A 21,473-nucleotide genomic window follows, 5' to 3' on the forward strand; every position below is an offset into this window, starting at 1 on the left:
GATTATCTTCATTGTTTTTTTCTGTAGAACGAATATTTTCAGAGCATAGTTCGAGTTCCCCCACAGAAGAAAAGAGTATCAATGAGTAGTGCGCAGAGTGTTAATGTTAACAACCATTTTTAGTTGTCGCATTAGATAAATATAGCTCTATAATTTCTTACTAAGTTGTTCTATGTGCCTGGACCAGTTCAGTTCATCATCCAAAACAATTCCGAGCGTGACCGTTATGATTTGTTGAAATAACGAGATTTTGAGTTTTTTCTCTATTTAATTTTAAATTATTGGCATTATACCACACCTCCGCTTGATTTTCTGTCTGTTTAATAATAATCTCCAAGTTTTCCGTATTTTTGTCCGTGTTTAAGAGTGTTGCATCATCAGCAAAAATCACTATATTATTTGAAAATGAAAATGAAAGAACAGATCATTGATGTAGATGATAAACAAAAGTGGTCCAAGAACTAACCCTTGTGGTACACCGTGTGTAACTGGCTTGGAACTAGAGTATCTGTTGTTAACAAATACCCTCTGCTCCCTGTTTGTGAGATACGATTCAAAAAATTTAAGCGGTAGTCCTCTTAACAATAATGGGATAATTTTTTCAACAAGAAAACATGGGATACACAGTCGAAGGCCTTGCTTAGATCACACAACGTATAGGTAACTTATATGTATATGTATATGTAACGTATATGTCGGGCTCGTTGCGTGATGATACTGTTCGCTTCAGGAAGAATTTAGGTTTTGACCGTATCAATAATTCAGAAACGAAACTAAACTGAATACTAAATTACGCCGCAAACAATAGCGGTTCGGCTTGTAGACGCGTATCCATATGAGCCAAACGCTGTAACGTAACACCATACATGATGGGCTCGTTGCGATATGACATGGTTCTGTTTTGACCGCATTGATAATTTCGTAACGTATCAAACGAAATACGAAATTACGCCGCAAACAATAGAGGTTCGGCCGAAAGCCGTAACGTAACACCATGCATGTTGGGCTATAGTGCAACTGGTATAATATGCAGGATGTGTCAGTGAGTTGGAACTAGGGATGTGATGAAAATTCGACTTCGCTTCCGCATAAGCAGCAAGAAATTATTTCCCGAAATGTCAGTTATATCAAGAAAGCTATCTTATAATTTATTTCATTTATAGTCTTAACTCATGAATGCCACAACTTACTAACTAATTACACCGTTTATATTATGCGGACCCAGCCTTTGCAATTCCGCCTTCGCTTCCAGAAACGTTGTTCCATTTCGTCACTGATTAGAACCATATAGATTTTTTCAAATTGATTTCATGACAAAAATTGTTCCTTATGAAAATGTATTATAGGGTACTTTACTTCTGAGCAAAATTCATATTTTTGACAAACCTTGGAGAGGTCTGGGGAAATTTGATAACCGATGGTTGAATTTCAAATGTTAATCCTTGCGGGACTTTTCATAAAGACATATTATATACTCGTCCCAACTTGTTGCTGTGCCTAACTAATAATCATATAAGGTCACGGCTGAAAACCGACAAATTGTGATACGGTTCATACGGTTACGACTATCAAGGTTATAAAGGTGAAAATGTAACGAAACTCTGTAACGTAACGTGTTCGAAGTTACGTTACGGATCATTGGTTACAAATGAATACGCGCCCTACCACTTTCCGAATTGCTCAGCCATTGCATTATATTTGAAATTGCTTGCCTTGTACAAATATAAGGAACCTGCAAGTTCTCAACAGAAGATGAATTGTTAAATTTTACAACCATGCTCATCTGACTATTTCTGACAATGTTTTCATATGAAACCGAAACTGATTTCAATAAATGTTCAACTACGATATATTTATGGCCCGTGAGAAGCCCTTCCCCCAAGATGTGCAGTAGATGTGTAGAAATCTGTTATCAGTCTGTTAGATTATTCGAGCCGTAAACCTCCAAATACGTTGAATTGCAAGCAAAAGTTTCTATTGATTTTCTCCTTCTACTTTCTTTGTCATACACCGACTTTACGCAGATACGATTTCTCCCACCGGTCATGACTCAGATTGGTAGCTGTATAAGGTTCCCGTTGTGGTATATTTTAGATCGATCCATCTCCGTGGCATAAGTTCAAAATAAGAATAGAATTATACTCACTTCACTTATTGTTGTATCATTACATGAACATTTTTTATGTTCTTGCAATTTTTTATATTGATTTGTATTCTCATCATCAACATATCACTTATTCTCACTTACTTCTAGATGAGCGCTATTATGATCATGTTTTTTTTACATGATCATTAGAAATTTTTATATTATTCCAAAATAAAGATGGACACAAATTTTAAGGGCTATCTTCTCTTTCTTTGGTTTTCTATTCTCAAATTTGGCTTCTTACTCACCTGGAGACGAATGTTTCGTTACAGTTTGGTTGACTTACCTGAAAAGAAAAGAGGAATTGTTAAAAACTAAATGAAAATAAATTTAATATACGTATATTTTGTTTTGATATTGAATACAGTAACACTCACAACTGACCAAACATTCTAAAGACGTTGAGATGAAGAAGTATATGTATATATACCCATATAAATATATGGGTAAATATATAAGTATATTTATATATAAATATATGGTTATATATAAATATACTTCTTCCCATATACTTATATGGGAATAAATATATGAGAAAATTATTCAATCGGTTACCAGACCATTTCAAACAGATGAACACTGTAGCATTTAAAAAAGCAGTTGAAACATTGCTTCTTTCTAAGGCCTACTACAGTATTGGTGAATTTCTCTCGGATTTGGCATGACATATTAAATTTTTATAACCACAATTGTTTTAATTTTTGTAATTCTGACTTTTATTGTATGAATTTTTATTGTATTATTTTTATCTACGGGTCTACAATTCTATCGTTTGATGTGATTTTAATGTGCTCAATACTGACCTATCCTATACGTTTCCATAAAAAAATATTCGTAACCATGTAATCAAGTGGGACTGGTGTTTCTTTTATACCACCCAGAAAGATATTGAAAGATTTTCAGACATGTTGTCATTAATTGAAGTCATGTTAATGATTCGAGTATTAGTATTCAATTTTGTCAAAAATGAATAATTTGAATAAATTATTTCTAAAAATTAACCACAGGTTTTTTCACAGGGCTTTCCAATTTTTGGTATGAAATTATCGAACAATTGAAGAGAAAACACTAATGCGGACTAATTATTTTGAGGAATTGGTAAATAAAACATTGCCAATACTAGAGACTGATCGAAAACACATTACGCAAACCGTATTACATAAATCAGTTATTTATTACTGAAATATCTTACATTTCATTTTTGTAATATTTCTTGCGCAACTATGATATGAATTTCTGTTGAGAGAATATAAATAGCTATGTATGAATTATGACATTTTCCAAATATTTTATCAAACGTTCACTACGTACATAGTGAATACATAAAACTCGCTTATCGCAATTTATGATTCTCCATGTATTGAAAAAATAATCCCAATCGGATACTAACTGTATTTTGTAAGTTGAAATCAGTTCAAATAAATAAAAGGCATTTGATTAATATCGCACCGATAGAATTTTCAGATATCTAACAACTTTGTTTATTATTCAGAAATAGAGAATAAATACTTCCTACCATCAACGCCACTGCTGCCAATCTTTTGTTTGTGCATTGTGACCATAAAGAACCTTTGCAGTGGTATACCAACGGTTGTTGACTATCCTAACCGTCAGTTTTGGTCTCTTGTAGTTCGATAAAGTTTCGATTTATGGCTAATTAGGGTTATTATTTATTGACTATCGCCTTACGGCGAATGGGTACAACTTCATACTTTCTCTCTCTCTCGAAGCTTAAATGTCTTTTTCGTGATGGAAAATGCTTTAGTTATGATCTCGAAATCTAATAGCGCTACGTATTCTCTTGCAAAAGCCTAAAATTCGTCATGGTAAGTGACGTTGAGTTTAATTCATGAGTTTTTCAAATTCACTTCGAAAAGTATTCAAATTGATGTTTCAATTGGGTTTTAATTTTTGAAGGGATTTGTTTCTAATTCACATATTGGCAACAGCCCTTCATCAAGTTGATATAATTTATACATACCTAGATAGTCTACTTTAAAAAAAGGAAAATTATCTTTATAAATCAACAATTAAGGCAAAATATAAATTATAGTTCAATACCACCCCCACAAGCCACATAAACAACAGTTGTTTTGTTATTTATTTATATAGAGGAAGATAGGTTAGGTGCATAAAATGACACATGTCACAGAATGTCTCGGAACTCGGAACAGATGTAAACAGAACAGCACTCCTCTGAAATATGTCATCTTTGTTTATCTCATACAGGTAACAGATTCATTGTCCTTTATTAGCTATAACCGATGTTGCCAAATGGTGAAATAGAAACGAATCCCTTTAAATGTTAAATGCATTATTTCATTTCTCTTTTTTGAGTCAGGAGTAACATTCACCATTATTCACTGGTTATTAGGGATTCAAAATTCCATGGATTGACAAATATGTAATTTTTCCTTGTTATTACTTCATGAGAAAATGTCTACTGCCAATTTTTTTTAAAAAACACAGGCACTATAGGAAAATCTTTAAGGCGTTCTAAGAGCGGTGCCTGTGCGACTCACATTGGATTTGAATCGCTGGAGATTAAATTCATTTGAAAAAACCGTTCTCCGGGAAGTTCAATCCACATAAACCCAGTTCTTCAAGTGAAAGAGCTTAAAACAGTGAAGTTCGAGGCGTACTGAGTTGAACCTCAAAACAATGAGCAGAATTACCTCATTCACAGGCAGATGGGGCGACGACAAACCTGTTGTTTGTTGTATGCTTCAGCTTAGTTCCAGGAATGATACTCTGATGGAATTCGATTTGCAATTATCGGAAATCATCGACTTTATGTTGATGATATACTTACACTACCTTGCACTGACGAGTGGCCAAACAGCCCGAAACCGGTCTGCAAGTGTGTTCCAATAATTGAAAATATATTGCGGCAGTTGTATCGCCAACAGCATATGCAGGAATAACTTCTGTGAAGAATCCTGCACTGATATAATCCAACGCCCTTCGTGGTATTAGCCAGGGGAGTAGTTGTTTTCTGATAGGTGTCAGTCCATTAACCTAATGTGTAGGGAATTGAGACTGGCCTGAACGAATTGTTCTTAGATAATTTGAGTTATAGCCAGTCTTCAAGTATGCCCACTGACTATATGTGAAAATGTGAATATGTCAAAATGTGTCCCCCTGCATACTATGTTTGAGGAGTTTTTTATTTATCCTGCAAATCATTGTACCAGAAGTAATTCAAAGGGGCTCGTTTTGAAGGGGGCTCGTTTTGAACGTATTTAAAATCAATGGCGTAGAATGTCTCTCGAAGCGCGTTTCGCTAACGAAATCAGCATCATCAGGAGATAAGTAAAACTAAGATACAGAGTGAGGACATGAAAACGCTACAAATTAAAATATACATACATAATTTACGGTATAACTGCAATCCAACGGTAATTTCACATATTTTTTATATACTCCTATGGTGGTACCTAAAACTGTTTCAAACGGCCTTTACCAAATCGTTTCGCACAAGCAACGGAATCAATGTGTTTGAAGTTCTACAACAAACTTTCTCCGAATTGTACTCCGGTAGAGATCTCATATCGCCGTATTAAACGTACAAATGACAAGAGTGAACAGCCAGATTAACAGTAAGTGTACCGACCCACTTATATTCCGAATGTAGAAAAGGGATTAATTCCCACATGAACAGAACGTTCAACAATACAACTGGGTCGAATGCTTTTCATTCATGAATAAAACATTTATATATTGAGGAAACATTTGCTTGTTACGTTTATTAACTGCAGTAAATATATGCCTACGTTCGCGAGCAGAGTAACAGTGTAAATTAACACATGCACTGGGCTAACAAAATTTTTGTGGAGTATGAAATAATTATTTCGTATTTACATTACTGAATGTAAAAAAGTTTTTTTCATGAGAAAGTACAAAAAAAGCTTCAAGTAAACAAGTATTTTAATTGAATTGAAGGGGTTATATTTTTTAGGGGTAATTAATTTTTGGGAAAGGAAGTTTTTGGCTTCCTACTTTCTACTCCATCTTGATACAAAAAAAGAAGGATGAGGGAGTCTTCCAAAGAAAGGAAGGAAGTAACTTTTCTAGAGAAAAGTATTTTGTGTATAATTCAGTGTTCATATAGAAGTATTTATTTCGAAAGAATTTTTTCTTTCGTATAATTCAATGTTTATATGAAAGTAGCAGTTTCAGGAGGACTTTCTTCCAGTTCGTGTCTGAAAGTTACTGCTTTGCATGATCTACACATCCAAGTATAGAGTTACTTCCTTCCTTTCTTTGGAAGACTCCCTCATCCTTCTTTTTTTTGTATCAAGATGGAGTAGTAGAAAGCCAAAAACTTTCTTTCCCAAATATTTTAATTGCTGCTATCATTTTTCAAGATACCACCTTACCACAGTGGAGTATTCACTGTTAAAGTTTAGTTACCACAATAAATAATTTATTAACTATTAATAAACAAAGATGACATATTTTGCTTGTTCTGAGTATACATGGTATATTTATCAATTATTTTTTTACTAACTGTAATACTAGATAGATGGGCGTTTGTGACAATCATTTATATTTCATATTTAAACGATTTAGTAAGCTTTTCTCTAAACCAAACGTTTCAAGTTAATAAAACTACTCGCGTCCAGAACTTTTAATTTTATTCACAGTGCCCATAAAAATTCCAGTTTGTTGTAATAAATGAGTGCAAAACCCAAATTAAGCAAAATTGAATAACTATGAATATTCTTAGTATGAATATATAATAACTCAAGAGTTCAAATGCAATTTTTAACAATTCAAATACTCGAATATTCAAGAAACACTTTTCATGAGAATGAGTGTATATACTCATGCAATTTCGAAACGAATTTCGCTAGCATATGGTATGAGCCAAGCAATATGCTGACATTTTCATCGGTTGTTGATGTGCTGAAACAAATTTTTCGATCCATTTTTTGATAGCAGAAAATCGCCAAATACGCAAAACACCTCTTACTTATATGCCTCTCACAAACAAACCAAGCATTTTATTATGTAACTCCAAAATAGTACGCACTGAATTTTCAAAAAAGACTGACGTTTTTGCCTCAATCTGTCCCTTGCAGTGACGTATGGAAAGCATACTAAACAGATGAGAAGAAATGATGATAAAATATATAGAATTACAACCTTGACAACAATGTTTTCGTTTTAATGGCTACTAATAGTGCCTACTATTATGGAATTGTACTGTAAACAGCTGGAGAATGTGAACGTATGTTCGAGCCGAGTGTACCAACATAAAAAAAATTGAAAAATCGTTAATCGAATGTAAATAGCCCGCGAAGTTTGAACATTCATCTTATTTTTTGAAGAAATCTCGTTTGTATTTAAGATATTTCCAGCATTCAGTCTTTAATTTAATATTTTTTGAAATCCGTTCGCAAGAGTAGGCCCCTGTAAGATCTGATTTTTAAGATATTGGATAATAGTGTCAGGAAGCACACGTTAAAAGGTAAGACCTCGTTAGTGCCTAGGTCGCAAAAGTTTCTCAACTTCTGAGAGTTGTCGTTCGTATGGGGGCGACAGCTGATTAAAGGAAAACAGATTTTAAACAGATTTTTTTTAAACAGAATACCGACCATTTTATGACTCTAACACTAACCTTGGAAATCCTTTTCAAATCAAAAACTTTCCGGAAATCAAAAATCTAGTGGAAACCAACCTTGTGGAAGTCAAGTACCATTTTCCAAAAAAAAAATTCAATAGTAGCAAAGCAATGGAAATCAATTTGAAAGAATACAAGAGGCCCTCTATACGAGTATATGATCATACTATCCACACAAGGTTTATTGTATTCAAGGGCATAAACGTTTCGACTTTGATAATTGATAGCTCAGTTTATAGCAGTACGGTTTATAGGGATACAATCCAGCCGACCTTCATCGTAACTCATATATTTATGCCCACTAAAAATAATTAGTCTGGGGCAGTTTAAAACTTCAAATAAAATGTGAGATTAGTAATTACGACTAATTATATATTTCAGTGAGAATGTTTTCTACTATTACTTACATCATTCACTTTCACAACCAGAATGATTAAACATTAGTTACATTCTTCTCTTACGCATTATTTTTTAAATCAGTAAAATGTTCTTCATGAAGATTGTTTTTATTCATTTATTTATTCACCCTAACAGACCACATAGGTCTAATTACAAAAATGACCTCATGACATACACTATTTTACAATAAAAAATAAAATCACATAACGAAATAAGTCAGTTACTGACTGGGTCGACTAATAAGTGTGATGATCCTACAAAAACATTGCCACTTGCTGTATAAGAACTTTTTTCTACACCCGTACTTTAACAATACACTTATATGACCATAATCCGTTTCATAATGATATCCATTCTTCCTTCCTTTATTTGTCCTAGATTGTAACCTAAGTAACTAATTGCTTTATTTGTCAAAATCAGTTTTCATATTACCTACCTATATTATCAAAATGTCTGAAAACAGCGATATAGAAGGAATAATACCATCGACTCCAATATTTTTAAAAGATCAGATTATTACAGATTAATATAAATATAGTTAGAATCTTTATGATTTTCATATATCCATGATAATACCATTAAGTACTCTCATGTAATGGTTATTAATACACTCGCATATACCATACAAAACTCTCCTTCGGCTCGTTTCGTATCCCGATTAATGCTCGTGTCTTATTAACCATCATTACATGCTCGTTGCATAATATACTATTTTCTTTAAATTTGCTAGAGAATTTATCCAATCTATATCCATTATATGATTCAGTTCATTTGCGAGACGTAACATACCTGCAAGTGGGGGACCTATAGAGCACTTGGTGATTGAAAAACGTGTCGAGGTATTGGAAATAACGGTATGGTGTTGGCATAGAACTCCAGTAACATTTATTACTACGCTAAAGGTTCCAAACAGTGTTTAACTTTCTCCATATTCAAACTTAATGGAAATGGGAGCAAATCAAGCGGTTGGTTCGAGTGCTTACTGCCTATTTCTAGTCCTATTTTCATCTCCTATTATTCAGTTTTCAGGTATTTGCGACACTTTTTGAGATATTAGCAAAAAATGGAAGTCCTTTTTTTACGAAAGCTTAGAGGCGGAGCTCCATACATGAGAACAATACTCCAAAGTAGGTCTGATCTGAGCTCTATAAAGCATCAAAAGTGTGCGTACAGTTGCGTATACTTTTCTGGTTCGAAACAGTGACATCATCTTCGAACTTTTGAATATTACTGGAGTTTTTTCCCAACACCAAATCGTTATTTTCAACACCTCGACACGTGTATATACAGGGTGTCCCTGGACTTCTTCTTTTCCTCTCGGGAATGTATAGATGGGGTCAAAATATCACCAGTACTTTATATAACTTTTTTTCCTAAAAGTCTTCGTAACCAAGTTACGGGCCCTCGATGTTACAAAATGAAAAATGTTTTTCTTTGATAACTTTTCAAGTGAATATTCAAAATCATCCAAATTTTGGTAATTGACTAAACAAATGAATTCCGTCGATGAGCTTTCATGCAGGAGTCAGTTGTTTTGCTACAAAGTCAGGAACGGACTACCCCCGATGGTCCACACCCCAAAACTTTGAAATGACAGATATTTTTCAATATTTTTCAACAAAATAAGGTTACTTGGACAATTTTATGAAGAAAAGTACTCGTGTGGAAAGTCGATCGGAGCAACGAGTCTTGATAAAAATGTAGTTCTACTCAACGACATCAAACCCGCTCGTCCACCATTATTTGAAATGAATAATTATCAAAGATAATTCCCGAGAGGAAAAGAGGAAGTCCAGTGACACCCTGTATAGCTAACGTTCAAACATTACATAAGGACATATCGTAAAATCAATAGATAAGGCAAATTATAAAATTAATTTAAGACACCAAAGGTGTGGTATATCTGTGTATATAGCATAAATAGGGTTAGCTTTGCAAGTTTTCCAGTTTGATCTTCCTCTTAAAGATGATCACTTGGTGATCAAAACACGTGTCGATGTGTTAAAAATAACGATTTGGTGTTGGGAAAAAACTCCAGTAATATTTATTACTACACCAAAGGTTCCAAACAGTGCATCATAAGTTGAACTATTGTTCGTTTATTTTCGTCGTTGTACGGAAAAGACCAGTATGTCCAAAGTTGATGACTTTTCAAAAAATAATATTTCCATACGTATTTCTAGGTGAATTAATTATTCGATTAATGTTTTTATGCAGTAGACATGCTACGACAAAGGCAATTCGATACATTCTACACTCAAAAATAATGACGGTCCGAATTCCACATGACGGAAACACATCACAAAAAAGGATTATGAAACATTTTTCAACTATAGCAAACAATACCTTTTGTGAAAAACATCGTCGATACTTCATTCTATTGGTCCCGTGCAGGGTATTGATTATCGAGGAATTTCAAAGGCGTATAGCAAGCTTCATAAAAACTGCGGTTTTCGTTCGTCAATGAGTCATTGGCATGAAATTTGATACGCCGTATCACGGTAATCCACGATCGCGTCGAATTTCAATTAGCTGATACATTAAGTTGTGTTGATTGACAATTCATACACGAATACTATTTACATGTTGACATTGACTGGTTGTGGTTTTTCACAATATATAATTCTCAATAGTCTAATTGTAACCATTATTAAAATCTGGCTATTTGTCCTTGAAGGTACAGAAACAAGGACAGGAAATCCCATCGAGAGAAAATTAGCCATGCTCAAATGTCAGCACCGTAGTTAACCCAGCACTTCAACTTAGAAGAGCATCTTCCACCAGAAACGATGGAACTCATTAGAATCAGAAGACGCCTAAAAAACGATATCAACGGACTCGCGCACCAATGGACAAAAGGTGTATGCAAAGAGCCAGCAGAATACTGCGAGAAGAACTAAAAGCAATTAGAGATCAACAGTGGACAACCGATCTGGAAGAACTAAACACCGAAGATTCATCTGCATGGAGAATGCAGAAAACTCTTAGGAAGAGACCTCGAAGGCCCGCCAATACATGGCGAGCAAGGAATCGTCTATACACGGACCAAGAGAAAGCGGAAGCATTCACGGACAATTTCGATAGGGAGTGTAGAGAGAACGACGTCCCGTTCACGAGCGAAGTAGAAGAAATAGAGACACAGGTGGAAACGACGGTACGTAGACTCAGAAAACAAAGAAGGGACAATGCGCCACCCCTGGCGCCAACATTTCCCGAGGAAGTGGAAGATATCGTAAGACGTCTAGCTACTCGGAAAGCCCCAGGCCCGGACCCAATAACAAACCGGGCTTTGAAAGTCCTACCACGTAAGGGTATAGCAGCTATAACAGACATCAGACTACAGCACTTTCCGTACCCGTTCAAGGAGGTGACGGTTATCCACATCCCGAAGGAAAAGAAGAACCACCTATTCCCAGATAACCACAGGCCAATCAGCTTAACCCCTGCCTTAAGCAAAGTGGCGGAAAGTGTCATCCTGAAAAGATTAGAGGACCAAACCAACGAACTAGGAATACTACCACACGAATAGTTCGGTTTCAGAACAAAACACTCGATAGAGTTGCAAGTCCTGAGGGTAGTAGACTTTGCGACGGAAGGCTTCAACCTCGGCAAAGGATACAACACCGGAGCGATTTTCTTAGACGTTTGACAAAGTCTGGCATGACGGACTTCTGGCCAAAATGAGCAACTTTGGCTACACGAAACCAATGGTGAGATTAAACGAGTCTTTTCCTGCTGACAGGCGATGCCGCTGCAGAGTAGGACAAGAATTCTCAACCATGCGATTACTGGAAGCAGGGTTCCAAAAGGTGCAGTCGTTTCGCCACAGCTCTTCTCGGTATACACAGCAGACGTGCCCAAGCCGGCGAACAACTTTAACAAGTTGGTGCTCTACGCGGAAGACACAGCTCTGCTGGCGAGGTCAACAAGCGAACCGCACGTAACCAGATACTTGCAGCAACAGGCAGATAGATTAGAGGAATGGGCCAATCTGGAAATAAAATGAAAATGGAAGATCAGTATAAACCCTGACAAGAGTCAGGCAATACTGTTCACCCGGAGGATGCTACACCCGGAAGGAAATGTCACCTTCAACGGACAAGAGATTCCGTGGACCAACGAAGCTAGATACCTGGGAGTCAACCTAGACAAAAGATTAACGTTCAGATCTCACATACGGTAGAGAACAGGAATGGCGCGATCTGCCCGACAAAACCTTACCAATGATAGGTCGAATAGGCAACATGGGATTGAAAGTGAAGCTGCTGACGATAAAGACCGTAATATTACCGACAATTCTGTATGCCTGCACTGCCTGGGGCCAGTGCGCAGCGACATACAGAAGACAGATCCAGTCGTTTACGAACGCGTGCGTAAGGGCCGCCGTAAACGCCCCAAGATATGTACTGAACAGGTACATATTCCGGGATCTAGACCTGAACATACACTACGTAGACGCATACATTAGAAAACACGCAGAGGACACGTTTGACAGAATTCGAGCGCACGACAACCCAGCGCTAAGCGATCTACACAAGGCACTGAACAGGGATGACCCCAGATTCCGAGAGAGGGATAAACACAGGAGGCCAACGAAGCAGAACCAGAGACCACCACCGGGAGTCGCTGTTAGACGACTCCGGTAAGTATACAAATTTTTCAACCAGATTCCAAATTCATCTCATTTTCAGATTCACTGAGAAACAGAAATGCTCGCGACAAAAGACCCTCGTCTCCGGTTAGTTTTTGGGGGCCCCATGCAAAAATTCAGTTAGGCAAGTCAAGACAAAGCAAATAACAGATTAGAAAGACTGACTTTTGACTAAAAGAGGTCAGATGTCAATCTTGCTGAAGTGCCCATCAGCAAGTTGAGGACCACTCCGGAGGAGCAGGGTTGGATAGACGAGATAGAATGTTCTGCATACAGTAACCGTGTGGAGAAGATTTCAACTCAGGGCACTCAACCCAGGAGCAAAAATGGGGGGAAACCGTAGTTTCAGCGTTAGAAACAATGGGTACATTTCGAGCACCAACTCAGGCACTGCGACCGCTTTCACATCGCTTTTGATAATGCCGCAGTAGTAGACGAAACGTCAGGCATAAAAAAACCTGCAGCCACACCAAAAAAAAAGAAAATAGTTTCCACACAGTTATTGCCGGTAGTGAAAGTTTACATCCTTCGATCAAATTCATTGAGAGTTATGAAATATGATCTAACAATTAGCAATAACTGTTATACGCTCAACTGAAAATGAATTTCCTTTCAATCAAAAGTATTGCAGCCCTACTAGAGTATTTGTCGTAGGACAAAGCTAAGTAAACCTACGCTTGAATCTAACCGTTTTTTTTTCAGGTATTCTCATGGAGCAAGTTTTTTCTCTGTGTCGCTGTCTTTATTGAAGACGAATGGAGATTTATTATTCGTCTCCACTTTTTTCAGCGACCACGCGTCCTCCAGACTGGTCGACCTCTGCAACTTCCTGTTAACTCGCTTTCAGGCTTCTCCCGTCACTTTGTATTCATACTGTGTGATAAGCCGGCATAGTTACAGACTCACAAACGTTGTTCGATATCAACAGTGCCATTGTGTCTTCAGTTAATATGTTAACAGCTTCGAGGCAGCCATTCCCAAGTCATACAGATTATCAGCGAAACATTTTTCCCAGCAGTCATACCGACTGTATGTATTTGTATTTGGATTATCTATTGTAAGGCCATTTCAAATCATGACAACTGCATTATCTCTTATAAAATTCGACCACTGATCGGTGGAAATTACCTTAAACAAACATCAATATTACATTATTTATCATACAAATAGTTCGATGAGAGCTCTGGAACATATTTTTTGGGAAAGTGCCTCTTGAAATATATAAATCTATTATTCTCTCGAAAATAGACCATGGCTGCATGATATATACGAGGGTTGCCTTTTATATTTCGGGATTAGAGGACAAAAACAAATAATAATAATCGAAAATCACTTTATTGTTTTTCAAAATATTCCCCATGAAGATCCACAGAGTGTCTCACTTTTCATGGATACGGGGGTGTTTCCATGAGAAGTGAAACACACTGCATACACTTTTGCCTTTTGCACTTTCGCCACTCTGATTGAGGTATCTCCAAAACATGCATTCTGAATGCAGCAACCGCTTCTTCAGGTGTCGAAAAACGTTGACCTCTCAGTTTTTTACGTGCGGGAATAAAAAGGAGTCATTCGGTGCCAAGTCAGAACTATACGGCAGATGACTCATCAAATCAATGTTTTGAGTGCTCAAAAATGCAGTTGTTTGAACCGATGTGTGAGAGCTCGTATTGTCGTGGTGAAGAGTGATCCGTCTTTGGCGGTTAGTTTTTCTGATTTCTTGGAAGACAACTGGCAAACAAATGGTTGTGTACCACTCAGAATTGACTGTTCTGCGTTGTTCCAGTGGTACGGTTGCGACATGTCCAGTTTTTCCTAAAAAACAGGCGACCATTTGCTTGGAAGTGCTTCGTGAGCGAATAACTTTTGTTGGATTTGACTCTTCTTGAAATACCCATACATTCGCCTGCTGTTTACTTTCGGGTTCATACGATCCATCACCTGTCACGATGTCATAGACATGTTTCGAAGCACCGCGATCGTATTTTTTGAGCATTTTCTTCGACCAATCGACACGAGCCTTTCTTTGAGCGATTGACAAATTATGTGGGATCCAACGCAAACAATTTTTTTTGACAGTCAAATATTTATGCAATATTAAATGTATGCTGGTCCCACCAATGCCTAAGGTTATCTCAATCTCACGATAGGTCACATGACGATCTTGCAATATCAGTTCGCGCACAGCATCAATGGTTTTCGGAACAACAACTGATTTTCGACGACCTTCACGAAATTCGTCTTGGATTGAACTACGAACACGATTGAATTCACCATACCATCGATAAACACTGGTCCTTGATGAAGCTTCATCGCCAAAAATTTAATCAAGTTCATCCATGCACTGTTGCTGAGTTGAACCACGTCGAAAGTTGTAAGAAATAATCGCACGAAAATGTTCACGATTTAATTCCATTTTTGGGCCGAGATGAATCTTTCAAGTTACTGTAAATGACACAAATAGCGCGCGTATGTAAAAAATGTTCTGAGTACGTATAAGCTCAAAATTGCACAACTTCACGATAGATTGCAACACTAGGGTTGCCAAATCCTGAAACATAAAAGGCAACCTGTCGCAGCTCAGCGCGGAAACCAAGATTGAGAAAACTGGACTAAATACAGAACCAGCCCCTATTCATCACTTTCTGCTGAAACGGGAATTCCTCCTTTGAAATATAGGAGACAACAACTCCTCTCGAATTACGCTGTTAACATTTCAGCGAAGCCTAATCACTCTAATTACCTAACATTCAATGAAGACACTGATGACGTTTACGAAGGCCGACCCACGGTCACAAGACCAGCTGAAATAAGGTTCAATGAAATACTCAACCTTACTCAGTATACAGATCCAGTTCCTACAACCCTGAAGAAATTTCTCCTTGGGAAACGGAAAAGGTGAGAGTGAATCTTCAACTCAGCCATATTCCCAAAGATGGTAATCAAAATATCTTAAGGGCAGAATTAAACAAACTCCTCTTGATCCATAATTATTTGCACTGATGCATCAAAAACCCAAGAAAGTACTGGTCATTGTTTGACTCACAGTTGGAGATTACCATGTTTTTTCACAGCCGAATTAAACGCTATCCTACCAGCAACCGATTTTCGTCAGTTCCATAATGAAATAAAATTTGTCATTTGTACGTACTCCTTAAGCTCACTACATGCACTAGAAAACTCATTTGATAAAGATCCACTAGTACAAACCATATTGGCATCCATACACTGGATGAATAACACTGGAAAACACATTGAATTTGCATGGACTCCTAGTCACTGAGGAATCTCGGGTAATGAACTAGCAAATCAGGCAGCAACAGATTATGGGTTTATGGCAAACTGAATGGGAGAGAACAGATACAAAATTGAAAGAGGTGAAGCCAAAAATTACACCCTGAGTACATTATGCCCCACAGACACGAAGAGAAGAAACTGTGATCACACGCTTGAGAATAGATCATACCAAGTTACCAAACACATTGATTCTCTCAGGAGAATGACAACCAATATGCCAACAATGTGGGCAAAGGCTAACAGTGAAACTTATCTTGCTAAACTGTGTCCAATATGATGAAGCTAGACAACGATATGAACAACCAAATTTTCTGAAGGAGTGTCTGAACGATCATAAAGAAAATCTGGATAAAATTTATGAAAGTCATAGGATAGGGTTATACTCAAAAATTTGAACAAGTAAACAAATGATAAACCAATAGTAGAAGGCCAATGACCTCTTAGTTGACGCCTTCAAGTCACAAAAAAAAAATTGAAAATGATTGCCGTCCTTATAACTTCACAACTTCTGTACGGTGCAACAAGAACAACAGAGTTAGAAGACATATATTGTACCAACAATGAAACCATTTAGTTAAGAATGTTCTAATCCGGAAGAGAACTAGAACATAATTTTCAGAAGAGAAATTCCAACCAACTGAAAAAAGGAGTGACTTCAAGTATGTAAAATGAGAATCATTGAACTCCAATCGAGTAACCAGGTGAATCATTGGATATAATTTGATTTGAAGAAATGTGTTACGATAATGATATTATCAAAAACAATAGAAACACTAGTGAAAGTTATTATACAAACCACCAACTAATATATTTCTGATAATGAAGAGGAACACACTGTTACAGTAAATGGAGAACGATACCGAACGATAATTGATGTTTTTATTGAATGAAATAATGAACATGGATGTAGAGAATATGTGGTTCTAACATGATGGTGCGACATGCCAAACAGCACCAGAAATATTGAATTCACTGCGTACACGGTTTGGAGAAAGGACCACCTCAAAAAATGGGGACGTAATTTGGGCAACAAGATCATGCGACTTGACAACGCTTGGTTATTTGTTGTGAGGTTATGTGAAAAGCAAAACTATACGAAAACAATCCCCTAATCATTCAGCAATTGAAACAATAAAATACCCGGATAATTAGTGACATAACTCCTAAAATATGTTTAGCAGACACTGTATTTCACATATAATCTTACAGGGTGGGCTAAATTGGACACCTTTGAAGGGAAACTACTGTTTTCAAACTAGATAGATGAAAACTGATGTAGACTTTGAAACGCCACTTTGGACGACGCGGCAGAAATAAATTGTTAAGTAGTAGCTATCAAATGTTGAGAAAGCTTTTCACAGCAGTGATTAAAACGCATAGTTTCAATAAAACTAATAAAAATTTATACTATATTCACTACCAAGAAATGAAACTTCAACAACAACGAATTAATTAGTTCAATAGGATTGAGAGAAGCAAAACCTTGCATCACTGCTGCTTCCAATTCGTATCTAGAATTGGTGGAAAATTTTAAAATAAGATATTTCAACTCTCTCCAGAGGTAAAAGTCCATAGGCGTTAGGTCCGGTGACCTGACCGGACACGGTTGGGTTCTTGATTGACAATCCAATTATTATCAAAATTTGCAGCCAAGTGTGCCATAATTCAAGTGTGCCACATTTTATGAAAGGAAATTTTAGGCTCTATTGAAATATGCAGGAATATACAGTATCTCAATGAAAAAATTGTTTCCCATCAATAACTAACTTAAACAAGCAATAGTACTTCCGCTCCATAAAGATCGTGAAATGAATGATCCATCAAACTTCCGGCCTATATCATTGCTGCCGACAATCTCAGAAATAATTGAAAAACTGGTTATCATAGCGAGTCTCAATATGGATTCCAAAACCATAACACGGGCGATGCAATCTTCTCTTTTCTGGAAGATTTATATATTGGTTTAAATAATAAAAAATCTATTGGGGCAGTATTCTGTAACTTCTCAAAAGCGTTTGACTGCGTGAATCATGAAATACTATTATTTAAACTTCAGTGGTATGGCTCTAGAGGATTGTCATATAACTGGCTTCATACTTTTTGCGGATGGCACCACGATCCTTTGGCATGGGACAAATGAAGACAATCTCAGAGACATCATAACTCTGTATCTCTTTAGGGTGTTTCAACACAAATAAAACAAACAAACAAACTCAATTTTGATGACTTACTAATAGAAAATCACGCTATAGTTAACAAAACTCACACAGAATTTTTAGGGGTATTTATAGATGATGAATGCAAAAAAATTGCATCTGGTTGATATGCAGTTCGAGTTTTTTCTAACGAGCTCAATCAATCCTCAGCCAGAACTGTGTATTTTTCCTTGAAAGAGTCGCACTTGAGATATGGAATTGCCTTTTGGGACTTTTTTAGTCAGCAACTACTAAATTCAGTATTCGTTCTACAAAAAAGGGCTGTCAGATACATATGCAGGGCAAAATCACAAGACCACTGCAAACCACTTTTCATTAGTCAAAAAATTCTTACTGTACCTTGTTTATTTCTTTTAGAAACCGTTTGCCTAATTCTCAAAAAATACTCCAACTCAATAACAAATAATGACAGACAAACTGTTTCTGTTATCTTTTTCTGTCCTATTTTGTTGCATATACATATATTCAGTTTCTACTTGAAATTGTATATCATTCTATAGTTTATAGTTCTATATGACTAAGTAGCTAACAGGTGTCATTTTGTTTATTTTTTTTTATTTATTTATTTTAACCAAGCTTTGTCGATAAGATATGAATCTTCAGACAATAAAGCATATTTTGACTTTGACTTGACTATTGATATCTCATTTGAAAAAATGGGTTTTTTTACGCCAATGAATTCTACGTGAAAAAGTGCTTTAGAAATATTTTCAAAGAAACAAGAAATATTTGACAGGAGAAAACATTTTCTAAAATCATGCTGTAACTCAGAAAAGATGATAGATATCGATATGCGGTTTTCACCATTGAGTTTATCATAAAATTTGACCCGCAGACACAGCCATCAGTTTTCATCTATCTAGTTTGAAAGCAGGAGTTTGCCTTCAAAATTTCCAATTTGGCCCACGCTGTACACTGTCTAGCTACGCTCTGTCATAAATAAACAATGGCTAATAGCCAACATATATATGGAGTGGTTTGAAACTCTGGCCATTGGAGAAGCCAACAAGAAACCTCGAGTCTGGTTGAGATATGTTGACGACACCTTCATAATATGGAACCATGGGAATATTGAACTAGACGCCTTCTAGAAACACATCAACAGCGTGAGACCTTCCATCTCTTTCACAATGGAGAAGGAAATCCACAATGAATTGCCATTCTTAGACGTTTTAGTGAAGAGGGAATCATCTGAATACAGAAAACCCACTTACACGGGACAGTATCTGAACCACGAATCCAACCACCACCAATCGACTAAAAGAGGAATAATCAAGACTCTATTAGACCGTGCTTTTGGGCTCTGTAATACGAAGGAAGGTCTCGAGAAGGAACTAGACATCATCAAAAAAGATCTTCAATGGAATGGATACTACAAAGCGATGGTAGAAAAGACTTTGACTAAAAGACAGCAGGAGCCTCGCAAGGAAGAGAAGCCCTCACAACCGTTGCTTGCACTTCCCTACATCAGAGGATTATCGGAGAGGATAAGAAGAATTGGTTCCAAGTACAACATCAGAACCTGCTTCAGATCCGGTAACACTATCCGTAGCAGCCTCACGAAAACCAGACCACCAAACGCGGACTGCGATTCCAAGAATTGCATTTACCGGATACCCTGTGCGGAAAATCCTATATTGGTGAAACTAAGAGGGCATTGAATGTTCGCATTGCCGAGCGCAAGAAACACACACAGCGAGGGAAAACCAGCAAATCAGGAATAGCAGACCATGTTTGGACCCATCAACACAACATCGAGTGGTCCCAAGCTGAGGTCTTGCACAGAGAGGAACATTGGTTTAGGAGAAAATTCAAGGAAGTCGCATACATGTTGTCCAACAACGTATTCAGCCAAGCCAGCGTAGGAATACGCAACATATGGAAACCCATCATCAAGCGAAAAATTGCCAACTCTCGCCAAACGGTCATCTCCCACGGAATCAGTGAAGCGAAAATGGAAAGCGGGGATAAGTGAAAGTACTCGAACGACCTATAAATAGTCATCTCTCGGAAGACGATTGTAGATACTAACAATAGAAACGTCGTGAACTACCGAGACTTGGAATCTCTCCACTTTTTATTTCTATTTTCTTTTTCCATTTCTTTATTTTTAATTATTCAATTGTTCTATTTTTACTTGTATTTTATTTCACTATTATTTCATTTCAGGTTTATTTTGCTTAATATAATTGTTATTTTTCAGCTATTCACTTTTTATTATTCTTTTTTTTTGTTGTGTCAGGGATTTCAAATCATTTTATATAGTAGACAATGGAAGTCCGAACTAGTGGAAAACTCCAAGTATGTTATGAACTTTTTATTTTATCCGTTACCAATATCGAAAACCTCTTACTGAAAGATCAATTATGAAGAAACAACTAACAATATCGTTATGTGAACAAAATTGTAAATATACTCCTCGTCTACGGCCCAACGGGACATTTTGGCACCAGTCAAGCATTGACACTTTCTTTTATAGCGAAATAGGTTCAAAGGGGAAAAAGTTCAGACCTTGTGGCTATCACAAAGTTTTCTTTTGTTCGATATTAGTTTTTACATCAAAGACGAGCGCGGCTATTCCTGATGTAGATCGAAAGAAATGAATAAAATGCGGTAGAAGGTGCGGTGGAATCTCTTAGAACAAAAAACGTATACACGTTCAATTTCTTAGGTATTTCACGGTTAACCGTAATGTTAATAATAAAACAAAGTTTCATTTACAAAACCAGATCGTGAAAACATTTATACGGGAGAAGTTCAGAAGAAATAAGGAAGTAAAAGACAGTAACGTTATTTATTGTCACTTGACAATAAATAAAATAACTACGTCGTAATGCTGAACTGCAGCAATTTGAATATGAGCACATTACAAATCTGAAAATATACATATGCAGTCCATTGAAAGGATTATAAAATGTATTTGAAAAAATACATTCCACTACGCACTCATATGAATCCACCTTCATTTCTATAAAAAAAACAAATATAAAAACATCCAGTCAAGTTATTACTTGCAGTTAGGTTTGAAATCGATGCGATGCACTTGGGAAAAACGCCAGCAATGCAGAAGGTAACTCGTCTTCTCCTTTTAGATCTTGTAATACACCCAGTAAGGAAGTCGAGACGAATGACCTTTTTATC

At 36.6% G+C, this 21,473-nt stretch overlaps 1 protein-coding gene across 4 annotated transcripts in view; it reads right to left on the bottom strand.

The window, feature by feature from the left end:
* The window catches only part of ASPP (Ankyrin-repeat, SH3-domain, and Proline-rich-region containing Protein), a 645,170-nt gene that overhangs the window by 410,981 nt on the left and 212,716 nt on the right, over nucleotides 1-21,473 (bottom strand). Inside the window, exon 1 of one of the 4 annotated variants that reach the window (XM_023158288.2) lies at nucleotides 2,395-2,426. The exons of the other annotated variants lie outside the window; for them this stretch is intronic. The gene's annotated coding sequence lies outside the window, so the exon portion shown is untranslated. Of the gene's footprint in view, nucleotides 1-2,394; nucleotides 2,427-21,473 lie in introns of those variants that run through there. 4 annotated transcript variants of the gene reach the window in all.

This window comes from Leptinotarsa decemlineata, unplaced genomic scaffold (genome assembly GCF_025532065.1).
Source record: "Leptinotarsa decemlineata unplaced genomic scaffold, Ldec_3_MD MMD2_tig00026336_RagTag_RagTag, whole genome shotgun sequence".
Classification (NCBI taxonomy): Eukaryota; Metazoa; Arthropoda; class Insecta; order Coleoptera; family Chrysomelidae; genus Leptinotarsa; species Leptinotarsa decemlineata.